The following is a 23,358-nucleotide window of genomic DNA, read 5'->3' as shown; positions in this document are numbered from 1 at the left end:
CCCCATTCTCCGAGATAAAATCAGTCTGTGAGATAAATCCAATACTAGATTGTTCAAGCCTCTGAAGAGAAATTATGGTTTGAAAATCTGGCCCTTGGCTAAACTCCCACTGACTCTGGCTGAGCCAAAATTTCATCTGTGGTATAGTAAGCACAAGTTTTTTTCCTTTAAGTGAAACAGAGTCACATCAAAGGCCCTTTCAGTGTCCTTGTATTTTTCAATCTGCATTCAAATTACATTCTCTTACTTGACCAGAGCTGTTATAAAACATGCATGCACTAAATCAAAAAACTAGCAGCACAGAACTGTCTTACGTCTTGGTGTAGAGTGCAGAGCCATTCTTTCCTTTTTGCCTTGCTGTCTTAGAGAATCACAGCTCCAGTGGCCCAATGCTCTTGTCCTCTGTGATGAGTTTAGAAACACAGGCTGAAGGTGAAATTTCCTGCATCTGTATTAGGCACAGACTCGATCTTCTAAATGCTGTTCTGGTAGCACTTCCAACACACTTCATTGAGCTGCCCAGATTCACGATTTATGCTTTATAGGTGGGTGTGTGTTTATATAGCTGTACTATCCGTATATGTGTATATTGTATGTATACACAGATGTATACTATGTATCTGGGACTATATTCTTGAAAAATCTTGGTCTTGTTCTCCCAGCAACTGTTTTCTGCTGGTACTCAAAGCAGAGCATGGAGAGGGTGTGTTAAAAGGAGGGGAAATGGGATGTCGCAAGCATGCCCAAGCGAAAGAAGTAAATGAAATGTAAGTTTAATGCAAAAGATTTCAAAACGTTGACCTCCTGTGCTTCAGGCCTAAAGCCCTTAGTAGGTTTTGCAAGTGGCTTTGGTACTACCAGTTCCTCAGTTTATTTCAAACTGCCAAGCAAAACTACAAAGCCTTTTCTGTGTTGTTGCTAGAGGGTTTCAGAAAACTAATGTCCACAGGAGAGTGCACTGAACTGTGGCACTTGGCCTGGGAGAGCAGCAGCGTGTTACTGTCCTGTATGTGGAACAGCACAGAGTAGCACGGCGCAGACTACTCTCCTGTGCTGACTACCAGCCCTGCTAACACTGGTGTGTTCTGCAAATCTCTCTCTAGTCATGCATATTTTAATGCCATTTAATGCCATTTTAATAGCTGAAGGCTTAATGCTAAACTTCCAAACTTTTAATGTTGTTTACACTATATACAAATTAGACCAATTTTGACAAGGCCTGAACCTTTGTCAGGTGCAGTTATGAGCTTGTTCTGTAACAACACTGGACTTTCAGGAATTGTAGTAAATACATTCATGAAATTAAAAGCCCTGAACTCCAACCAGGGCAGTGGATCAACTGGAGCCTGTCTGCCTGCTGCAGAACACCACTCCATCTTCTCTGATGAATCACGGCATTAATAAACATGAGCCAGACAGCAGAAAGGGTGTTATCTAGATGTAATGAACTCCTGAACTGACTTGGAGAACGTGGCATGCTGACAAGGTGTCATCAACTATGAAGCAAGGCAGGCTCCCTCACCTCTGAAGCCCAATGATAGGTATCACAAAGCCATTGTTATCTGAACCATTATCTGCGAAGCCAGCCATGCGCGGTTGCCCCATTAACATTGCATGTGCAAAGAGAAGAGGCTGTGAATGCTTAAAAGTCTCCCAGTGGCTAAACTGCAAAGCTTTTATATTTTCTTTAATTGAAGACTTAGCACACAGGCATGTGTGTGCACATAATCTTCAGCCTGGAAATTTCAAGCTGTTAGGTAAATGAAATATTTCAATGAGAATTTTTGGGGTTTTGTCACTGGATACTGTTCTCCTGTAGTAAATTAGGAATAAATACTTGCAAAGAGAGTTTAATTTTTCTTTAGCACTATTTTCTGATGGCAGCTGGACAGATAATGCAGACACAAAGTGGAACTCCTTTATAAAGAAGTGCAAGTACAAGCTCTTCTGAGGCTTGCAGGCAAAACCCTGCAGCTTCATAGCAGTAGTCAGCAGTCTTTCAAACTGTGAGAAGATAATGGTCACTCTGAAAGGTAAGAAATGGATTTGGAGGGTGGGATTTCAAAACCAAGCACCATTCCGACAACTGTGGCCACGTCTGGTGGCAGCAGAGTCATGCCAAAGGGAGGCCTGAATCATAGTCTTGAAGACTTTGTGCATCCCTCTGGTTGTAAAAAACAATGTTTTAAAGTGGAGGGTAACTAATCTGCACCTACCCACTGCAGGAATTGCTAAAAAAGGTGTAAGGCAGATGTGAACCTGGCATCTTACGGGCGCGAGATTGATTCTTTCAGTGTATGGGCACTTACAGAACACAGGTATTTTGGTTTACTTTTATTTTTCCCCTCTTGCAATTAAGTGAATATGGTTGTCTCCAGTATTCTTCTGCCCACCTTGAAAACAGTGGGCTGCTCTTGTTGTTAAAGGGTGCTCAGTAGCTTTTTAAAAGCACAGTTCCTCTGAGACATCAGGCAGTGAGTTGTGTCAATATCTTCAGCAAATGTTGGTTTAGGTTTTTGAATGTGATTTAAAGTACTGTGAGGTGTTAATTAACTTATTTTTTAGTCTGTCCTGCCCTCTTGTGAACCCAAATGTTCTGCTTAAACCCTGAGAAGGGGGAAGTGAACCTGATCAGTGCGTCTGTAGGTGAGAGACTTGCAAAAAAAAAGTAAAGTAAACTGCAAAAATGGAGAGAAGTCTGCTGTGTCTTTGGTCTTTCTCATGCATGCCTTCAACATGAATAAGTTTTTAAATGCATGTCTTTTCTACAATGCCCCATTTCCGTTTCTCCCTCTGTAATGGCTCTCACTAGGCACCACTGTCCACTCAGCCCCTGAGCTGAGCTCCAGCTGTTTAGATCCTTCCTGCTTCATGAAGTAGCAACAGGGACAAAATCTGCTGAAGGAAGGGGGCCAAGGGGTTGCAGATGGAGGGGCCCTGCAGCTCGTGCACCGCTGCCGCCACCATGGCCCTTTCAGCATTGGACAGAGCTCTGCCGTGCCACCGGGCCAGCGAACGCCCCAGGACTTCCAGGGGCGTGCAGCGCTGGGCCAGCCTTGCTGAGGTCCAAGAGGATTTTGCCACAGGTACTAGCAGCACCAGCGAAAGGCCATGAGGAGAAATCACAGTAACTTCCTTGGGTAAAAGCTTCCACAGAATTTGAGTTTGGCTGGATGGGGACTTCAGAAGTGTGCTCATTTGATGGTAATTCAGATAACGTAGTGGAAACTTAAATATTCACTTATAAACCAGTATAAAAATAATACTCACCATCTGTTTAACTAGTCTTGGTCTGTCTTGTAACAGTTCACTGACCATCTGTTTCTGTGGCATAGAGACAGACATTATGAATCCACTTGACTGTATGCATCTCAGACTTTAGTTTATTTTTGGTTGCTAGTACATATGGACCATGTTCTGTTACTCTTCATGTGTTTGTTCACAAGGACTTCTCAGCACAAATTTCCCTGGGCAGGATGTTTCAGAATGGGGAAGAAAAGGGGAAGAAAAGCAATTAATTTTCTACTTCAACAATCATAAATTGTTTCTGATTTGGATCCCATCCCTTTTCCTCCAGCAAGCTGTGTGGATGGATGAAGCAGCCAGGGAAGGGTGGCAACCCAGATGTGGGCTATCTGATTAATGAAGTCACTCTCAGGCATGCATAGTAAAACTCAGACTAAAATGAATCATTTCAGAGTTCTCTTATCGGTGTTTCTCCTCTACCCCCTCTTTCACAGGTTTAAAGGTTGGGCAGGTTGTTGAGGCGCACACCCACTACCTCAGTGCTCATTAGTCTCCGAATCCAACAGGTGCTATGAATTAGAATTGCTCTTAGCCGGTTGGATGCATTTGCAGGACCTGCTTATGAGACATACTCTTGGTTTTAGCAGTGATGCTTTCAGTTTATTAGTGGTGCTCGCAGTAGCCCAAGTCAGAGTAGTCTCTGCACCAGGCAAAAATCAGGGATAAGTGGCACCTTTCCAGGAGCAAGCAGCGTTATGAAAAGGAGTTGGTATTTGATTGGGCTTATTCATGTTGCAGAGCACCATTTGTTGCCACATCTGTGGTATGTGGCTGTTTTATTGGCCCTTACTGAGTACAGTCTTGGTGAAATGCATTGGAAGCAAATTTTTCCTAAGATCATAATGTTGTTCCTTGTGGGCAGCTTCCGGGCAGGGGCTTTGTAGTCCAGCGGAGCTGGAAGGGATGCCATATGCCAGAGCTGGCTTTTCTTTCTCCTTCTGTTTTACAACAGAGTAACTTCATTCATGTCTGTAGGACTCCTGCCTTTGGGTGGCATGAGGTGGAAGTGAAACTTCCACAGCCTAACCAGGTATGAGCTAGGCAGCCATGCCGCTGCTAGGTGATTAAGGTAAATGTTGACATAGTCTCCATTCCTTTGATGGAAGCATTTTAGAAAGGCTGTGCAAGTGACACAGGAATGTTCCAGGAACTTAGACAAGCAACTGCATCCATTCAGATATCACCTCGCACTCCAAAATAATCAAGTTCAGCTCTAGACCAGCTATAAGCCATCACAACTCCTTTTGTCAGGAAACCCTTCTAGCATACACAAATGCTGTGGGGACAAATACAGCCATGATAAGTGTTGCACTGGGAGGAGCAACATACATATCTAGATGGAGCAGTACCAGAGCAAACAGCTGTTTCCAGACTGGGGAAGTGTTTCAGGATCCTACCAAGGCCCACAGTATTATTGATGATGAGCAGGAGGAGTGGGCTCCTGTGCAATATGGAGCGGCAACTGAATCCCCTTCACTGGGAACTGATAGCACTTCTGTCTGTACTACTACAACAGACATGTAAACCAAACAGGATCATGATTCTGCCTTAATTATCAGCTGATTAGCCTCCTTATTTTTAGTCAAGACCTACTTTCTAAAAATCAGGTGAAAGGATTTCTTCCATGTAGTACTTACCAAAGCTTTGTTAACATCTCACCACCTTTAATCCCTCTCTGTTCTTATTTGTATTTAGTGATCTATCTGAATTAGCAGTGGTGTGACCTGTTCTCTGTTGAGGCCAGACTGCCAGCTTATAGAAATTACTGAAACGAGGCGCCAAAGTAATGTAAGGACAAATGCCTCCCTGTACAGATTGGCATGAACACTGGAGGCAGCATTTGAGCATAATATTGACTAATTATTTAACCATGAGTGGCAGCTTTGAACATTGTGTTCTTTTTGCTTCGCTTCCTGCATTTACTGTGAATCTAATTATGGAGGGAACAAGTATTTCTTCTCAGGTCGTTGAAAACACAGTAGCTAGCTTTGGGAAAGTGCATGGGTTGCAAAGTGGAGGCAGCCATGAACCGTGCGTCAGCTAGTTCCCGTACTAGAGCTAGTACTAGCATGCTAGCACTAGTACTCACTGAGCAGGGAGAGCAGGTGTCGGTGGGGATCTGGTCTGAAAATCTGAAAGCTGCTGATAAAAGAAAAATACATCTTGGACTAAAAATGCGTAGTTAGAAATAAGCCACTCAGATTATTAGCAACATGATTTTTTTTTTCTTCCCTTTCCAGAGGGCTTGGCTTTTTAATGATGATTCTTTCTGTGATGTTAACAAGAAGTGTCCCCAGTTGGATACTTTTCAGGAGGGGTCATGTGTATCAGGAGATTTGACCCCTAAGAGAGGAATGTAAGCTTCTAGCATTCACTTTGTGTGCAAAATCTCCCTGCTGTAGACAGAAACATTTCTGGATTTAAAGGAATATATATGTACAGTAAACAGCTGGATCCCTTGAATAATATGAGACAACTTCCATTTACTTGAGAAGGCAGATGATCATCTTATTCTTTCCCTTTCCACTATCTTTTGGTCTTCTAACCCATGAGATAAGAAATAATAAAATTCAGCTCCTGAGCTGAACCAATAAACATGGCAGTAAGGGCTTCTAGAGAGAAGGACTGTCTCTTCAAGTGAGTTTGTGCAGTCAAGTCAGACTGATGACATGGACCTCAATGGAGACTTGTGTCCCAGAGTTACCCTGGACTAACCCCTCTTTGTGCTGAGGAGTGTAGGCTATGCTGTTGAGGTGGCCTTGTGCCTCGCCTCAGTCCTTTGGAGTAAGCCTGTCTGCACTGTTGAATTTGTCGGGTTCAGAGAACATGGTTTTAGCTCAGCCTAGAGGTGAGTTGTGAAACGGGAGTCCATGCGTCCTCACTGGCCATGTGCATACTGCTGGGATCTCCAAGGGCACCTGTCTGCCGCAGCTGCTTGTGAGGCTACCGGCTGAACCTCTCTACGGCTTGTTGAGTTTCTCTTCTGTAAGCAAAAAGTCACCTGGAAGATTTTGCTTGGCCTTCAGGCTCATTCAGAGTTGTGGGAGGCAGTGGGAAGACAGCGAGTGCCTCAGTGGTTTGGCAGAGCTTGCTAGATTGCTAACCATACTCCAGCCTCCCCCCAGCAAGCCTGACTGCACATACCTGTGCTGCTGTGGCAGATTAGCACCTTAGCTGTGGCAGGCTAAGGACACCGTTGGGTAGAAGACTACAGTGCTACTGCCTCGAGGTGCATTCTTGGAGGCTGGAGTCATGTGCAGTATAAATATATCCTCTTCCTCTTTCATCTGGAGTGAGATGATGCCAGGCTATTATATTAGATGCTGTACTGCAGTATATACTCTATGGATGACTTTGTGAATGCTACTATTTTCCACAATAAATTAGGCGGAAATCCCCTAGCTCTAAACTGTGGTATTAATACCAGCCGTAGCCCTTGCTTCCTTTCCATTAAGTTTTATTGAGTTAGCTATGGTTGCTACTTGCTGATTTTTCCTCTCTGACAAATCTCCTGGCTGTCTCTCCTGGAAGTGCCCAATGGTTGATTTTAACTACAGAGGTTACTGAGACATGCCAAGACCAAGATGTCAAGGTTGGCCTTGAGCTTTTGTCTCTGTATTATTGGAAAATTTATTTCTGAAGTAAAATGATTGCCAAAAACCCATTAGATAACTTGATGTCCTCTGTTCCTGGTTATTTCCAAAGTCTGCTACAGGGCTCTGATCCCAAAATGCACTTTTATTAAACTTGCAATTGCTTTGTTTGTTTTAATTTAAGGTACCATTTCTGCAAACACATAGCTGTACTGCTTTCTCTTTGCCCTTGATGCTGAGTTGGTCGTGCATATTAATTAAGGGCCATTAGCAGAGCAAGTGCAGAGCAGTGCAAAATGTGACTGAGCACATATGCTGTGCTGCAGTCTGCAGTGTTGTGTGTTGCTCCACTTTTAGATGGGATTTGAAAAATTACAGGTGAAAACATACTTTTCCTTTATTAGCCACTATTATTAGAACCATATGGCTTGAACCGAGGAATAAATTGTGCCTGGCATGTATCAACCTAGCATGTCTCTGCAGATGAATGTAATTTTTGAAATGTAGATTAAAGGGGAAATGAAGGTGGGCTAGTGTTGTTTGCACAATTGCTCTAGGAGATGCTGGCAGTATTTCTCATTTTTTAAAGTCACGCCACAGAATCACTGGAGAATGACGCAGTGGTGCAGGGCAAGTTCTCTGTAGGAATGCTGATGTACTGGTGTACACTTGCATTCAACTTTTTGTATTCCCTCATAAAATGAGAATCATCCTTGTTTGTGTAGAGGTTAACACGTAATACATAACACGAATCCGTGGAGGGTATTTGGGTATTGGCGTGCTGCTGCTGTGCTGCTGAGCGAAGTTCAAGATGAGACCTTGACCATCCGTGCCTGGCTTGTCATGAGATAAGGAAGCATGCTGTTACACTGCGTAAGAGTCTGGTTTTGAGAAGAAACATAAATCCTCCTATCTCAAAGCAGTCTAATTACAAATTACTTGGAGTCAAGGAGGAATTAGTCTTTTGACATACTATTTAGTATTTTATTGATTTATGCTCCTTGGTTTTTTTACCACTTCATCATCAGGCGATGGTCCCTCTTGAAGACAGGACCCTGCAGCAGGTAGAAGCTGCAAATCTGGTCTGCCCTGGGGATTTCAGGAGTTTCCCCTTGTCTAAAGGGTGTTGTGAGTACAAGCATTGTGGACTCCCAAGATTTGTGATGTGCTATTACTAGGAAAATGAAATGCTTCTTCCTCATTCCTTAGAACTAACATATCTAACAGGTCCTCAAACACACACTTTATGTTCCTTCTTCTTGGTATAAGGAGGTTTATTAAGCAATCTCTGAAAGTCATTTCCAAATCTGTTCTCTGTTGTTATTTCCTAGAATTATACAGGCTTGTTAGGTATCTCCTCTCTGCCACTTTTAGAGTTTAATTAAGTCCTTGTTGGTACTGAAGGGCATTTGACCAGGTCTGCAGCATCAATGTGTGAGTACAGTCCAGGTAAACAGGCACTGCTCCGCTCTTGCACTGTCTCCTCGTGCGGACAGGGGCTCCAGCATCCTGGGGTGAACGAGGTCCTGATTCTGATTGCCATCTCTCACCTGGCTGCCATGACGGGAGAGCCTCATCGATCCAACAGCAGCCACCAACAGCCTAGCATCAATTGGTAGCTAAAAATAACACAGTGTAGAAAAAACACCCAACATCTAAATATAAATCTCTAATGCCTCAGTAGGGAGCATTGCATTTCCTAATCATTTTGTCAATTTATTTAAAGATTGATTAATACTGGAAAGTCTTTTGTTTCTACCTCGCTCACTGGTCGCTCCTTATACCAGCTCTTTCTTGAGCTTTTTTCTCCAGCAGAACTTCTCGTGCTTGTGTGTCCTTTCTCATAAGCCCTGCTGCCCACTGGAGCAGTGGGTGCCCGATGCGGCACCCAGCCACGTTCACAGAGCTGTGCTGGCTCCTGCTGCAGTGACCTCCCAAAGAGCAGCACGTTAGCACAAGAGGAGGGGTCCAGAGGGCACAGTGTGGCATTTAGGGCACCACTTCTTGCCATCTGCAAGCCAGCACAGCTGCCATGAAGTCAACCTGTTGAGTTGCACCACCTGGACTTGCTAGTCAACCTTAATCATACCACAGGTTGAATGAAATAACATGCAGACTTGGAAACGATGGTGAGACTGGTTTGTTGGTTTTTTTTTCCGCAGCCCATTAGCTGTCTGCCTTTGAAAATCAAAGGCTAGAGACATTTCTTTCCTTGGGAACATATGCCAAGCAATCGTGCTCCATTGTTGCTGGCAGATTTGTTTTTGCGCACTTCAGACAGGAAGAACAGCACTCTCAGGGTGAAGAAGCTGGCACAGCGCGAGTGAGGTGGGAAGAGGGAGAAGGAGCCAGCAAGTGGCAGCAAAATCTGAGGTGGCTTCACAACGTTCCCTAGCAACCCGTGCCCTGGAGAGCCACTTGTAATGTCTCCTCTCTATCAGCACAGCTGCATGTGATGTACTAGCCTCACCGTGGTCTGGCTCGCACTATTTTGGGTTTAAAAACCGAAGCGTGTGATTGGAGTGCTGTCATGGGCATAAGGACTTTGGATTGCTCTCTTCCACAGATGGGAGCAATTCACAAGGAGGGCTGGGAAAGTGACTTTCTGTTCTTGCTTGAATGTTGTCTGGTACCAGCTAGTAAATACTGTCTTGTGGCTTAAAGACTTTGTGATGAGCAGATTAGATAGCTTCTCTACCATTTGTTTTCTCCATAAGGTGGTATTGCAGGGAGGAGGCTTGCGTGGATGTTTCTGAAGTAACTTCTTTCCTTCCATCCACTGCAGACACACATGGGTCTTTGCACAACAGACACGTGGAGCATTTTGGTGTCTGGGGCACCTATTCCCTGCTCCTGGCCAGACTCACTGCATCCTGTCTGGCTTCTGGGAGGTCTTAATGGGGATTCATCACCGACTGCTGGATGGGCATTCCTGTGGACCAGGACAAAAGAAGCCCTCTGTTTGTCTAACAAATGTTTGCAGACCATACAGTGGATACTCTGAATGTGAGCTGCCTCATGCACCTGAAGTCTAAGCTTAGAGAAACAGCATCTTGGAGATGGTAAAAGAAGGGCAGTCATTGTGCCTGTTTAGAACCTGGCTTCTTTGTCATACCATTTCTGAACAAAGTTTGTTTGATTTAGCATCTGGAACAAAATCATAAAGTAACTTAATACTGCACATGGGCTTCCTTTCCTGTAAGCAGCTTCAGCCCTGAAGATGATCCATAGGGCCTTCAGCTGGTTTTGCTCAGCTGTGTTGCAGAATATGTCATAAGTGCTATCACAATCACAGAAGCGTAAACAATAAGGCTGGAACAGACTTGAAGATCTGTCTGCTGCTCAGGGACAGGATCAACTCTGCCTAAGCCATCCTTCACGAATACGTGCTTGTTCCTACTCTGAAAAGCATCAGTGATGGAAATCACAGATTGTCTCCATGCAATCTCTTCCAGCACTTTGCTGGCCTCACGCTTTCTCCTCCTCAATGTCACAAACCCACTAAAGTATATGAGTGATTTTGAGATGTATCTCCTACACAGGGAGCTGTTTAATAGCATAAAACTAATGCAGAGTTGCAGGAAGGGAGCATGGAGAGCAGAATACACAGTTTTGAGGGAAAGAAGAGGAAGGAGTCTGCAAAGTGTTTGATGTTGACAACTTTTTTTTAGGTTAGCTTTTGAAATTTGCTGGGCTCTTGGGAACAAAGATAGGTGAGAAGGGAGGTGGAGGAGGCATGCTTGCTCTGAGGTCCTCTCTAAGAGGGAGCCAGCTCCTCAAAAGGAGGAAGGAGAGAGGAGGCCCTGAAAAACGGGTTAGTCTGAGCCAAGAGGTGGTAGCAGGAGTCCATGAAAGCCAGTCTGAGAGGGGCCCCATAGTTGGGGACAGGGACTTTAACTAAGTAAGCCCTAGAGTGTCACCTGCAAGGAAGCAGGTTTCAATCACTTGTATCCCCAGAGAGTGGGGTCTTTTTCTGCAGTGTTTGCTCTTGGTCTGGCAGCCTGGGAGCTGGTTTTCTCCTTGTGTCATATGTTCCTGTGAAAGACAAATGCAGCTGAGGGCTCAGGGGGCTGCAGTTAGTCTGGGCCAGGCTTGGACAGCCTTGTTGACTCAAATAGTGCCTCTCGACCAGCCGATGTACACCTGAGTAAGTTGCTCACTTTGGCACGCTGAGCTAGATCATCCACTGCTGTGTAAATCAGCGAGTTCCCTGGAGCGACTCTGATTTGCACCATCTGAATGTCTAGCCCATCCTTTTCAAGTAAATTCTGCAAGCAGAATTATATATAACTCTTTGTTTTTCCCCTTCAGCCTTTGCTCAGTCAACCTGTGAGCTGCTTAATCATTAAAAAACAGGAGGGGGCTACTGCTGTTGTTGTGGTTGGACAGGACACAGAAACATTTCATGGACAAAGTGATCTTTTTAATTCATCAAAGTGGTCCAGGCACAACGTTATGTCCTGCAACAGCCCTTGGCCTCCTCAGCTCTGGTTGCTCACGCTACCACATCTTTCAGTTCACTCCATTCTCCATGAAGTACCGCTTGCCCAATTAGCAAGATAAGTTCATCTCTAGCCCAGGAGGTATGTGGACAGCCTTCTTAGCTGCATCTCTGTACACGGAGGAATGTTTTGACAGCTAAACATGGATCTTGTTGAGCTGTCAGTTCTGCTAACTCTCCCAAGTGTCTCTTATTTATTGAGCCATCAGGCTTGTCCTGACCTCAAAGTCAGTCCCAGCCTCACACAAAAGATGGCACAGAAATACAGCTTGAGCATGGCCCTCTGAGCAGGGCAAGTTTCTTCAAGCATTTGATGTCTTGAACAGCGCAGATCATTAGGTCTGTATGTCAGTACAGTGGCTGTGCCCTCAGGCTGGCAGCAGCCTTAGAGGCTGCAGCTGGGGAAATTCACATTCCCTTGCTTAGTGCAGTCTGGCTTGGCTGCCAAGATATTGGGGCTTTTTAGGAGGCTGATGGCAAAGCAGAGGATGAGGGAAACCAGTAGAATGGCTCTAAATCCAGGGAGCCCTGTATCCCCTTCTGGCTCCAGCACCAAGCAGGTAATTTCTTCTCCTTGCTCTTTATTCCTAACCTGATCTGGCTTGGAGATCATAGGTACTTCTGCAGTACACAGCACAATCCCCGCAGCACGAGCACCTAGGCACTTACCATCTGGAGCATCAGGACCACAAGGTAGTTTTCTGTTTGGCTGGAAAACATGCCTATGACAGACGTGGGATCATGGACTAGACACAGCACAGGAAGTGGAGAGGGTGAGCATTTGAACCCAGTGTAACCTTTCCTCATGGGAATCCCATGAGACTGAGGGTGTAGTGCTCTGCTCTGGGTGCCCACCTTCCCTGATGCCCCAGCAAAAACACATGTACACGTGTGCAGAAGCATCTGACCATTCCTATAGTCTGAGGATAGTGGGTTTTGGTTGGCATTGGTTAGTTCTTGTACAAGGGAGCTGATTCAGTAAGATCAGCTGATGCTGATACCTCTCGTTTGCCCTTGCTTTCCTGCTTGCTCCCTGCTCTGAGGATGCTGTTAGTTCATCCTTCCATTTCTTCCAGCTCCTTTTCACATTAGTCTTCCCTAAGCCACTTTCCTTCATACAGTGTGTGCTCATAGCCTCTCCGTGGACTCTTGGCAGCTCTGGAAGCTCCTAGCCAGGCTGCATTTTCTTCTCCTTCCTCTCTGCCTCATCCCATCCTCTACTCTGATGCTGGGCTCTGTCTCAAATCCCCTACTGCACACTGGCCTCTGACTAGTCTTCCCTTCTTCCTGCCAGCACTTCTCTCTTGCCTTTGTGGTTCTGCCTTTCTTGTTATATTTCTGTTGGAAAAAGGCTAATTAGCTTCTTCCCCTGGCTCTTACCCCATGTTGCCAGAGCCTTCATTCCAGATCTGACCTTGACTTCTCTGTTCCTGGGGCTCTTCTCCTCCAAGGCCAACCTCCTGCCCTCTCCGCAAGCAGGCTGAGTAGCATCTGCAACAGCTGTGAGTAGCACAGCCAACTCAGGTCTTCACTCCTGTTCCCGCAGGTTGCACAGAGAAGGTTGAGACTCCTCTAATATTGAGTAGCCACAGTGAAACTTCCTGCAGCATTTTTTAATAGGCCATAACCCCTGTGTCTTTGACTCCCTGCCACAATTTGACCACCAGGTGGGACGTGCTGGGTCCTCAGCCTGTGGTTCTCTCTGAGGGAAAATCATTCCTCATCTCTTGCTGCCCTTTCCTCAGCTCCCACCTCCCTCAGACTGTGGGAAATTCCTGAGCAGGGACAGTGTTTCAAGGGAGACTTGGAGCTTTTATCTGAGTAATACTTAACTGCCTGAACTGTATTACAGGAGAATTATGACTTTGTTGAGAAATTTCTACTGCTATGAGCCAAATGAGAGATCATTTTCATAAGTACATTGGGTGAATTAAATGATAATCTAGATGACGGGCGTTTACGCTGGCCTTTTTCCCCCAAGTGCAATATAGAATTTGGCACTGCTTTGTTCTGAAAATATTATTTCTGATTATCCTGAGGTCATTGATAGTGAAACATGTACAAGTCTCTTCTAAAGCAGCAGTGCTTAGGCTATCAAGATGATGTTTTTAAAATAGAGGGGGGTAGATTTAGATTAGAAATTAGGAAAATTTTTTTTACGATGCGAGTTATAGAACACTGGAACAGGTTGCCCAGAAAGGTGGTGGAGGCCCCATCCCTGGAAACGTTCAAGGCCAGGCTGGATGAGGCTCTGAGCAACCTGATCTAGTCAGGGATGTCCCTGCTCCTTGCAGGGGGGTTGGACTAGATGACCTTTGAAGGTCCCTTCCAACCCTAACCATTCTATGATTCTATGTTCACTGAGGGCTGCAGCCCTTCACTCTCTCCTCCTTCTTGTGTATTAATCCCTCTGCTCCTGATGGCACTGTTCAATTTCACCACCTTTTTCCTTACTGCCAATGTGTCGTGTCCTCTGCCTCACAGCGCTCAGCATCACAGTAGCGCCTGCAAGTACAGCTAGTGCCTTGTGAATGCTGGCTGCTTTGCAGGCTGCTGCCAAACACTTTCCCACACTCTAATGTAGGCAAGTAGCATTAGGTCTGCAAGCAAACTGCCCACTTTTGGTGGACACTTCCATTTCACAAAAGGTGAGAGGGATCTTTAAGTTTTTAATCACCAGTAGTTATGATCCACTCCAGTTTGGTATGAAGAGGCCATTGTCCTAGTTTGGACTGGAGATAACAGAGAGGCCGTGGCTTGCCAGTGGGAGTGGTACCTGGAAGCTGCTTTGAGCCTCAGCACCAACAGTTTGGATGATTGCTGCTCATGAATTAAATAACATAGCTTTGCAAATGGTACTTGACATGATGTTAGATGGCTGAGCTGAGATTCAAATGACCTAGAGATACCTGCAGAGGGCTCTTCATGAGGAGAATCAATTGTTTTAAATGCAGTAAATCTTCAGTCTCTTAAAGATATATAAAGCAATTCAGCAACGAAACCATCCATACAGATGGTATAAAATATAGATACTCTAATTGTGGCAGAAGTTAGAGGATTAATTCTGATCTTTACTGCTTACATATTGTATTACGCTGTGTCAGTACCCTTTTAATACTCTTCTCTATAATCTTTCACCACAAGTCCTTGAGGGGCAAGCAAATGAGCTCTCCCTCTGACTTTGAAGACTAGCAATCTTCTCATTGTTATTTGCAAATTCTCTTTTCTCTTGCATCACTAGAAAAGGTGTCATTTTGAATATTTTTTGTCATCCTTGAAGCACATCTTGGCTGAGGGGCGAGCACTGTAAATGGCCTGAGCAGAATCCAGATGTCTGGACTGTCTGTTAATTCTGCCTCCTTTCCCCTGACTCAGTCACCTGAGAGACTGAAAGTCCAATGAAGGATTGCACTCAGCGCTTACACTCTCTGACGTGTTTGGAGCTCCCCATCCGCTTTCCAAAGGAACTTGTACTCATTTTTTTAAAAGAGGTTAGGACCCTCCAGTTACCTCTTCAAGAAACATGGCCTGCGCAAAGCTGAAACACAATCAGCAAAGCTCTTAGAGCAAAAGCATCTACACGTGAGGTAACGAGAACAGGTGATTCTGGGATCAGAACATGAGTAAAATGGAGAAATCTTCCAGTCCTGAGATAAGGAAGAAATTTCTGAGTCCAGCAGGAATGTAATTTGCTATTGGTTTTGCTAATATGATTTTTATCACTGCAACAAGACCACTGAGGTGCATATTGGGAGACCAGTGTTTGTTTTGAAGATATTATGATCTTAAAAGATGAAACATAGGCACATGTGAGTGGAAGGAGGCACATTTTTGGCTACTAAAGATAATTAATAAGAGTCAGCATTTGTACTCATTCAGCATCTTTCATTCAAGGATCTCAAAGCATTTTGTAATCAACAGTTCATTGAGACTCTCAAACTCTCTTGAGACAGCCAGGCATTATGAACACCATTTATAACAGCAGGGTGCAGGATCAGACTGGTTAAGAGTATTGCTGAGGATAAAACTCAGGAATCCTGCCCTCCAATCCTGTGGATGCTGAACCAAGCACCCACTCCAGTCTGGGAAGCTTTTTTTTTACTGTAATTTATAAATGTAATCTTTTAATGTTAAGCAAAATGTGTAGTCTTCATTTAAGTCACTGGTGTCCTGGGAAGTGTAGTGGCCCATATCACAGTTGACTAAAAGTGAGACTGCAGATAGTGGGCTAAACACGTTTGGTTAACCATTTGTTTGCTGTTATAGTTTTCACATGAAAAAAGCTTAGATTGAAACCTGTCTTGGTGATGGAAAGTGATGTGATTTTAAGTTTCTTTATGTATTAAAACAGAAACCCAATTTGCATATTTTAAGTATCTTTTTTAGCATATTCAGGCATCTGGCAAGAAAGCTATATTTAAACTGTTAATACAGTATGAATGCAGGTTTCACATGCAAAATTAGTACCATTAAAATTGTGAGATTTATTTTTCTTTTGAAACAAGTGATGCCCCAGCACTTCTGTTTTTGTTAGCTGATAAGGCGCTGCAGCTGGGACAGCCTATTTTTTCAACAGGCGATGAACCTGAACCGCAGGGCAGGTGGTGCTCGTTGCACAAACACCCAGTCCAACCCCCGGCACTGCATGGTGAATGGCGGTGAGCTCCCTCGTCGCTGTGGTCTGCTGGAGAAGGCACTGCACCAGAGGTCTGTGTAAGCCCGTCGTGCAGTGTCATTTTTCATCGTCTGTGGAAATGGTTGAGCTCTGCTTTTGTGAAGTGTTTTGCAAAAGGAAAACTTTTAAAAGAACAAAGCTCAATTATTTCCTTGTGTTTTAGGGCTGTTTCTGGAAGGGTAGGTTTTGGAAGAAGAGTACATTTTTTCAGTGGTTTTATTGTGGCAATGAGTTACCCAGGCTAATTGTGTCCTGTGTGAGCAAACACATTTCCTTTCATCCCTATGAATTTTGGCACATTCTCATTTTTACTAAGTGTACTCCTGTGCTTGTCCTATAAGATGAGGATGCAGTTCGGTTGGTGGGGAGACCATAAGCCCTGCTTTGGAATGCCACTCGCTGTGACTAGAGTTCCCCACAGCTCTCTGACTTTCTGTAGTGCTGCCTTGGATTTACACAAGAGAGCTCTGTACAGGTCTTGAAGCTCATCATCTCCCCAAGCAGGAAGCCCTAGATGGCACTATGCACCCCAAAATGTATAGCCAAGATGACAAGAAGCAAATTCAAACCCATGTACAGCACTTCCCTACACAGCTCAGGACTAAGGCTTTGGGACCGTCATCTCCCGTGGATGCTTATGGCTCCTGCTCTGAATTGCGGATTTTGACCTGCTGATAGCAGTAAATATAATGCTTAATTAATTAATGCTATGGAGGCAGCCCTGGAAGCCTACAGTATTATGACATAAAGAGGAGGGGAGGTGATAAGCAGCCTAAAGGGTCTTTACTGCTGGTGATGAAGCACGGAAGAAAGAGAGTGCTTGACTCTGAGCCCTGAGAGATGTGGAAAGGAAAGCAGCTTAGAGCAGAATAAAATCTTCGATCTTGCAACAAATAGATGAGTAAGCATAGGACCTCCTGATGTAACTTTATGAAGCAAACCAAGCTCTTGTAGCCAAAAACATAGGGCTAAAATAATGCAATCTGGTTACCTGTATATTGGTATAATGGTGACGTCACATTCTCCCTCTCGGTAGTACCATCCAGCTTGTGCCTTGAGTTCCTGGCTTTTGTAAAAAGTACCTAAAATGTCTGTTACCAAAGTAAGTGGGGTTAATAGGAAAACACAAAACAAAACAGCCTGCTCCCCTTTTCGTATAAGATAAGCCTTGACAAGTAAAGTGTATTTGTGTAATGACAGGGCCAAGAGGCCCCAGGCAAGATCAGGCACTGCTGCACTTGTTTCTGTATATATACTTAAGCAGCAATGCAACATTAAAATGTAGTGTTTTATAGGTGTTCTTATTTGAAATACAGGTTAAATCTACTGTTTCCTGAGATAACATGTCAAATATGTATTACTTGGAGATCTGTTTGGTTTGCTTTTTCTAATGAGAAATGGCCAATCTTGCTCTATAAAAATCTAGCTCATCTCCTGTTAACCCCGAATATATAAACAAACCACAGTGCCTAGCAGAAACACCAACTCTGTGATAGAAGTGGAAGCTGTCGTTTAACACAGTTCTGCTCAATGCAGAAGCAAGCAGCAGATAGCGGTGTTTACAGATTATCCAACATTTATAACACTAAGCAAAAATAACTAGCCCTTCCAGATTCAAAACATTAGTGAGAAAGTGAAGAACAGCAAGAAAAGCTACCTAGTCTGTTTGCATATAATAGAATACAAACAATCCAAGGACAAAACAGTCATGTTCATTTATTATTGTGCTTGATGATTAATAAAACACCCTGTCACTGTGTAGTCCCTGATATCGCAGAAGCTTGGAGAGCTTTGCAGGCACTGATTAATTAAGAGAGAAATATTGTTAAACCCATTTTACAGAGTAATTAGGGTGCATGTACAGTGATCCTATTGAATTCAGTATCAATATACAGAGACCAACCTTTTATTTTCATGACTGTAAGCTAAAACCTGGGCTCCAGAGAGTTGAAACAGGCATGAGCAGTCTCATCTTCAGAAGTCCTGGGAACTCCTCAGCTATTTAATGATTTTGCATTCTGGCTTTATGTCTTTCTTTTAAAACTATCAGACAAGATGCCTCCTCTTCCACCTCCCTATATCCCAGTTTCACACTGTAAAAAAAAAGATACATTTGAGCAAAATTGCAGGCTTTGAAGTTAAACCAGAGGAATTTTTATTATTATTATTATTATTATTGCTCAAATTCTGTGTAACTTACCTTCACAAGAGACTGTTGAAACTAAGAGCTTAGCAGGATTAGAATAGGACTGGGAATGTACATGGATAGCTAAGTGAGGATGCAGTTACAATAATGAAGTTTAAAAATAAAGAAAAATATCCTCTAGAGCTTTGAAGTAGTTACAAAACTGTCCTATTTCAAAGCAAACCACTGTTTAACAAATGAGGGCTTTGCTGCCAGAACTGCCCGTTCTAGATTGCTGGTTTTCTGCGGGAAGCGGTGGCAGGGCAGGTAGGCAACGAGGGAGCCCATGGTTTGTCCCACTCCATCATGTCCCAGAGGAGACCTCGCTCCTGCCTGCGCAAACTTGTGATTTCAGGCTGCCGGTGCGGGCAGGAGGTCACTGGCTGTCGGTGGGTACCTCCTTATGCTGGGCAGCTTTTTCAAAGGATCTTAATGAATTATCCTCCAACCAGGAGTAAACCCAGGAATGTACGCATCGCAGGAAATCTAGGCAGAATTGTCTTTTCAGGAATCTGTATGTACTCTGGCAGCTGTAACTTTTCACTGGGAAAATAAATACATTTTTTTTCTTTTTTTTTTTTTTCCAGTGCATCTCCTCTATAAGAGAAATCAGTTGGCCTTAATTATAAACTGAATTACAGCTGCAGGCAATCTTGATATTTCTTTGGGAGTGCAGCTCATGAGAGATGTGGCACCGTGCTAGATTTTTTGATCTGAAAGTTTGCAATTGTTTTGGACAGTCAATAACTTAAATGAAAAAGTATGGTCTTTGTCAGGCCTTTGAATAAAAAAAAAAATGTGCTGCAATGCTATTTAACTGTTTATTTAACTGATGATCATTTTTGGTGAGTGAAGTGAAAAGAAAGTGCTAACTTTATGCAGATGAACAAGAAGAAAAAATGAAAGGGAAAGTAAGTATCAGTGGAAGATGTTTCTGGCTGCCTTTCAATTCCAAATTGAGCTAATTCCACCTTCTGAAAAGAAGATAATTTCCATATTTCTGTAATTGGGAACACATAATTGAAGTTATTTTCTCTCAGAGAGAAGAAGCTGCTTCTACAACGTTTGCAAATGGACAAGAAAAATGACCACCTACAGTGCACTCTGAATGATAGCGCATTCATCATAGCATCATCTTCAAATGTCTTTGCAGATTCTGCACAGTGATAAAAATTTATACATGGATGGAGAAGGTTCATGTTGGCCAATGCACTGCACTACCTGCAGAGCTCCCTTTTCTGGGCAGCCATTACATCAGACACAGCTGATTACCAGTGAGGTCTGGAGTAGAAAATGTGTGCCAGAGAAGCAGTGAAACAAGTATCAACTTTGTGTACCAAAATAATTACGGGGTGATTCCACACGACTGCTTCTTTTGACCTGGCTTTTTAGGAACTGAACTTTAATGAGGAAGATGAGCCAGATGTTGTTGCAGTGCTTTGAGAGTGGTAGAAGTTATTAACTCATTTCCTGTCATTTGTAGCATGAAGAGATTTTCTGGCACAGGGTTTAACCCTGGGAATGCTGGCATTTTCCTAAACAACCTATTTACTAATGGTGTTTATTCATTAATGCATTTGCAACTGCACATGCAACTGCAATCGTCATGCTCTTCCCTGAGGTTGCCTGGTATTTGATGGCAGTAGCAAAGGTTGGACTCAGGTGCTCCTGCTTGCAAAGCATGGTCCCCTCTGGTGGCTTTTTGCTGACTAAGGCTCTTTTCCAGCTTCATGGGTCACTTTATCATCCCTGATGTTGTGGTTAACCTGACTGGTGCTCAGGGAATTTGGGAGGCCATGTTGCAATTCAGCACAGCTTTGAGCTGTGTCTAGCTAAGGAAGTAATATGTTTGTGTGTGTTGAGACATCATGGAGAAAAGAGAATGTATGAAGATAACTGTGGTAGATTAGACAGCAAATTGGATTTCTAGACAGCTTTGATCATTGTACAGATCAGGAGAAAATAGAGGAAGTTTAATAAACAACACCACAACTCTGTTTTGTAAGGAAGGCCAGAGTTATATTTTTACCCTGACCTAACAAAGGAGGAGGAAGGAAACTGTTTTGCTGAAACAAGCGTTTTAGATTGGACTAAGGATACACTTTTTCTCTCTATGTTTGTGTGCGTGCGTGTCCCAGCAAACTCAACAGCATGTTCATATGCATGAAATGTGTTTTCCTGGAGGCATATAGTCAGCATGTGCCATGCAAGGAAGAAAAAGATGTGCCTAGCACTGCTTACATGTTGGTCAAAAAGGCATAGCATTTTAGTCAAAATAAGTTAAAGCATCTCATAACATTGTGGTTGGTATTTGTTATTTTTGCTGACACTGGATACTGGATAAGAAATCTGCCTGGTTTGGAAAAGTGCAATGTAGATAAAATACGAGAGCAGCCTATTTATTGTGTGTACGAGGCAACGTGGCCTCCAAAACCAGAGAAAGTCAGACAGAACTGACAATCTGCAGATTTTGGTCTTTCATTTTAAATGGCACAGCCCAAGCCGTTACTGAAGCAGGCACAAGCAGGCCCCCTGATCGGGAAGCCAGCATGGATGAGAGGGAGGTGCTTCACACACTGCCTGCCCAGGGTGTCCTGCTGAAGCCTGGCTGGTGGTGGCCTGCAGATGGTGGCTTTGGGTTGGAGAGTGGCCGGTGTAGATCTGCAATGCTGAGTCCAGTCCCGGTGGGCTGTGTGGAGGCTGAAGACGTGGGGCTCACAGCAGCCTGGCTGCAGGTTTTGTCTTTGCCTTAGAGCCCACGATGATGGTCAAATCATTTCAGCTCCGTGCATCTCGCTTCCCTTTTCTGTGAACAGAGAGCAGCAGCTCATGCCTTCTGTTTTGGTCCATTTATATTATAAGGCTTAAGGGTAAAAGAAGTGCTTCAGATTATATGTGGCCAGAGCCCAGCATGGTCTGGAAGAGGCTGGAGCATGGCACTTCCACACCTTTATTTTGTGCTGGTAATTACTAATGGGGGAAATATAGGGATGGGGATCATTATCAGCTTTGTGCCATACCATCTTCTCCATGCAGAGTCTAGGAAAGGAGTCTCAGTCGATAGGATGGTAATGGGCATTCTTTTCTGCATGGAAACTGTAATAGGTGCAATAGATGGAATAGTATTTTAAGAGGCTCAGTTGCCAGATTGATTTCTCAAGCTAATAAATCCTTGACTGCACTTCCTGTGTTAAAATATATGTTCAGGCAAGATTCATGATCAGCTTTTAGGAACAGGAGAGCAAAGGAAAAAAAATAGGTTGTTCCAAGATTAAATGCTTTCCATTTGGCACCTTTAATTGGCTTATTAATAACTCCTTTTTTTTTAGTATTATGCTATTTGTTACTTCTAGTGAAATAGTTGTTGACTAGTCTTCTAAAAACAGCCACAAAGCACTGACCAAGGGCATTTGGGTGTGCTGGGTCAAGTACCTGGCTCCGAAACTCCTGGTCATATGAGTGGCCTTATCCCCACCAAAATGATAAATCCCACAGAGATGACACATGACTTAGAAAGCAAGTGTAAGTCCTGTGCACCATATAGGCCTGTCTCCCCATATAAAAAAAAATAAGTTGTGGTAACCCAAACACATCAGCATGATGGCATTTGTATAGCAGAGTATACTGAGCTGTGCGTGGACGTTCCGGATTTCCAGATGTTCAACAGCTTCCTCAGGACAACCACTAGGCATCTAGAAATCCTGAGCAAAGGCACAAAATCCTTGAATATTGCTCAGGAAAAAAATCCCATAGCAGAAAAAGAAAACATCTCTGGGAAAACCTGAATGTATGGTAGATCCAGCCTATATTCTCAGGCAGAGAGGCTGAACGTATGGAAAATAGACCTCCCACAGCCCTCCAGGGAAATTTGTCCAGCCCAGGGCTTATTCCAGGTGCCCTTTCGTCCAGATCACTGTGCCACCCATCTCCCTTGTGCACTGCTCTGTTAGAGAGCAATTGGCAGGCAGGCAGTGGGTGCAACCTCCGTATTGTGTATGCATGGCAAATCCAGTGCTTCCAGGGAGAGCAGTCACCTGCTGCGCTTGTGGGTGCAGTGCCTGGGAGACAGATCAGGTTAACATGCAAGGAGGGTGGTGGTGCGCAGCTTAGCATGAGCCCTAGAAAAAAATAAATATAACAAGGTGAGGAACATGCAAGTGTTTGGTTTCTGGAAGTGGATGATTGAAGTATTCTTGCTAAGCACCTTTCTGAGACCTTCTCTATGTTGATTGATGTCTCATTTGAAATATCCTTCTTGCCTGAAAGAAAAAAGCATGAAAGCATTTAGTTAATTCTCTTGCAGTGTTTTAAAGCTGCTGTTCTCTGTTGAACATGACTGGCTCAATAAAGATTCATCATGTCAGGTGTAGTGTCTATAAGCCAGACAGAGGTGGCCACTGTATTGTTTCTCCAGTGATTTTACATTTTCTTCCCATTTAAGCAGGTATGAAGCATGGAAAAATGCTTCCTTGTAGACTAAGGCTTGCAAGTGTCATATCTAATGTCCAATCATTGATGAAGGCAGCACTTAATCAATGAAATCACTTGCCTTACTGAAATGCTGCATTTCATAAATAAGTTAGTTTTTGCATGCAAGTCTTTCAAGAAAGCAGAGCATGCGAGGAAAACTGGTGTCAGCATTTTTTAATCCTGAAATGACCAAGTTTCTCATTATGGACACCAAACTTAGCATCTTCTAAGAATCTTCTAGGCATGAGACTATTTCAGTGCTTCTCAAAATATGCCCGTACTTCTGCTACTTTCCAGGGAGAAGACTCACTGAGACAGACTGTAAATACTGTATGGCAGCTGTTAACATATGAAGGCCAAGAGATCCCAGTTTCTAAGCGTGTGTTAAAACCTTTGTATCCCTAGCACCAAAAATCTGTGGACCAGCCCCTGCTCTCACTAATGTTAACAACAGGATTTGTGTCAAAACAAACAAGAAGAGAACGTAACTAGCAGCTCGGGATTATCTGTCTTTGTCCATATACTCCACTGCTGTAGGAATAATTGTTCTAGCATCTTTTATATTGCCTTGTTAAGTGAGGGAAGCTTTTGCCAAATGCAAACTGAAAGGCTTCCAAAGCCTTTTTCA

General features: G+C 43.7%; 1 protein-coding gene across 3 annotated transcripts in view; it reads left to right on the top strand.

Moving 5' to 3' along the window:
• The window catches only part of LPP (LIM domain containing preferred translocation partner in lipoma), a 330,469-nt gene that overhangs the window by 235,237 nt on the left and 71,874 nt on the right, over positions 1 to 23,358 (top strand). The gene's annotated exons all lie outside the window — the stretch shown is intronic.

This window comes from Chlamydotis macqueenii, chromosome 9 (genome assembly GCF_036417535.1).
Source record: "Chlamydotis macqueenii isolate bChlMac1 chromosome 9, bChlMac1.mat, whole genome shotgun sequence".
NCBI classification, from domain to species: Eukaryota; Metazoa; Chordata; class Aves; order Otidiformes; family Otididae; genus Chlamydotis; species Chlamydotis macqueenii.
This window is presented reverse-complemented; position numbering and strand designations above follow the sequence as displayed.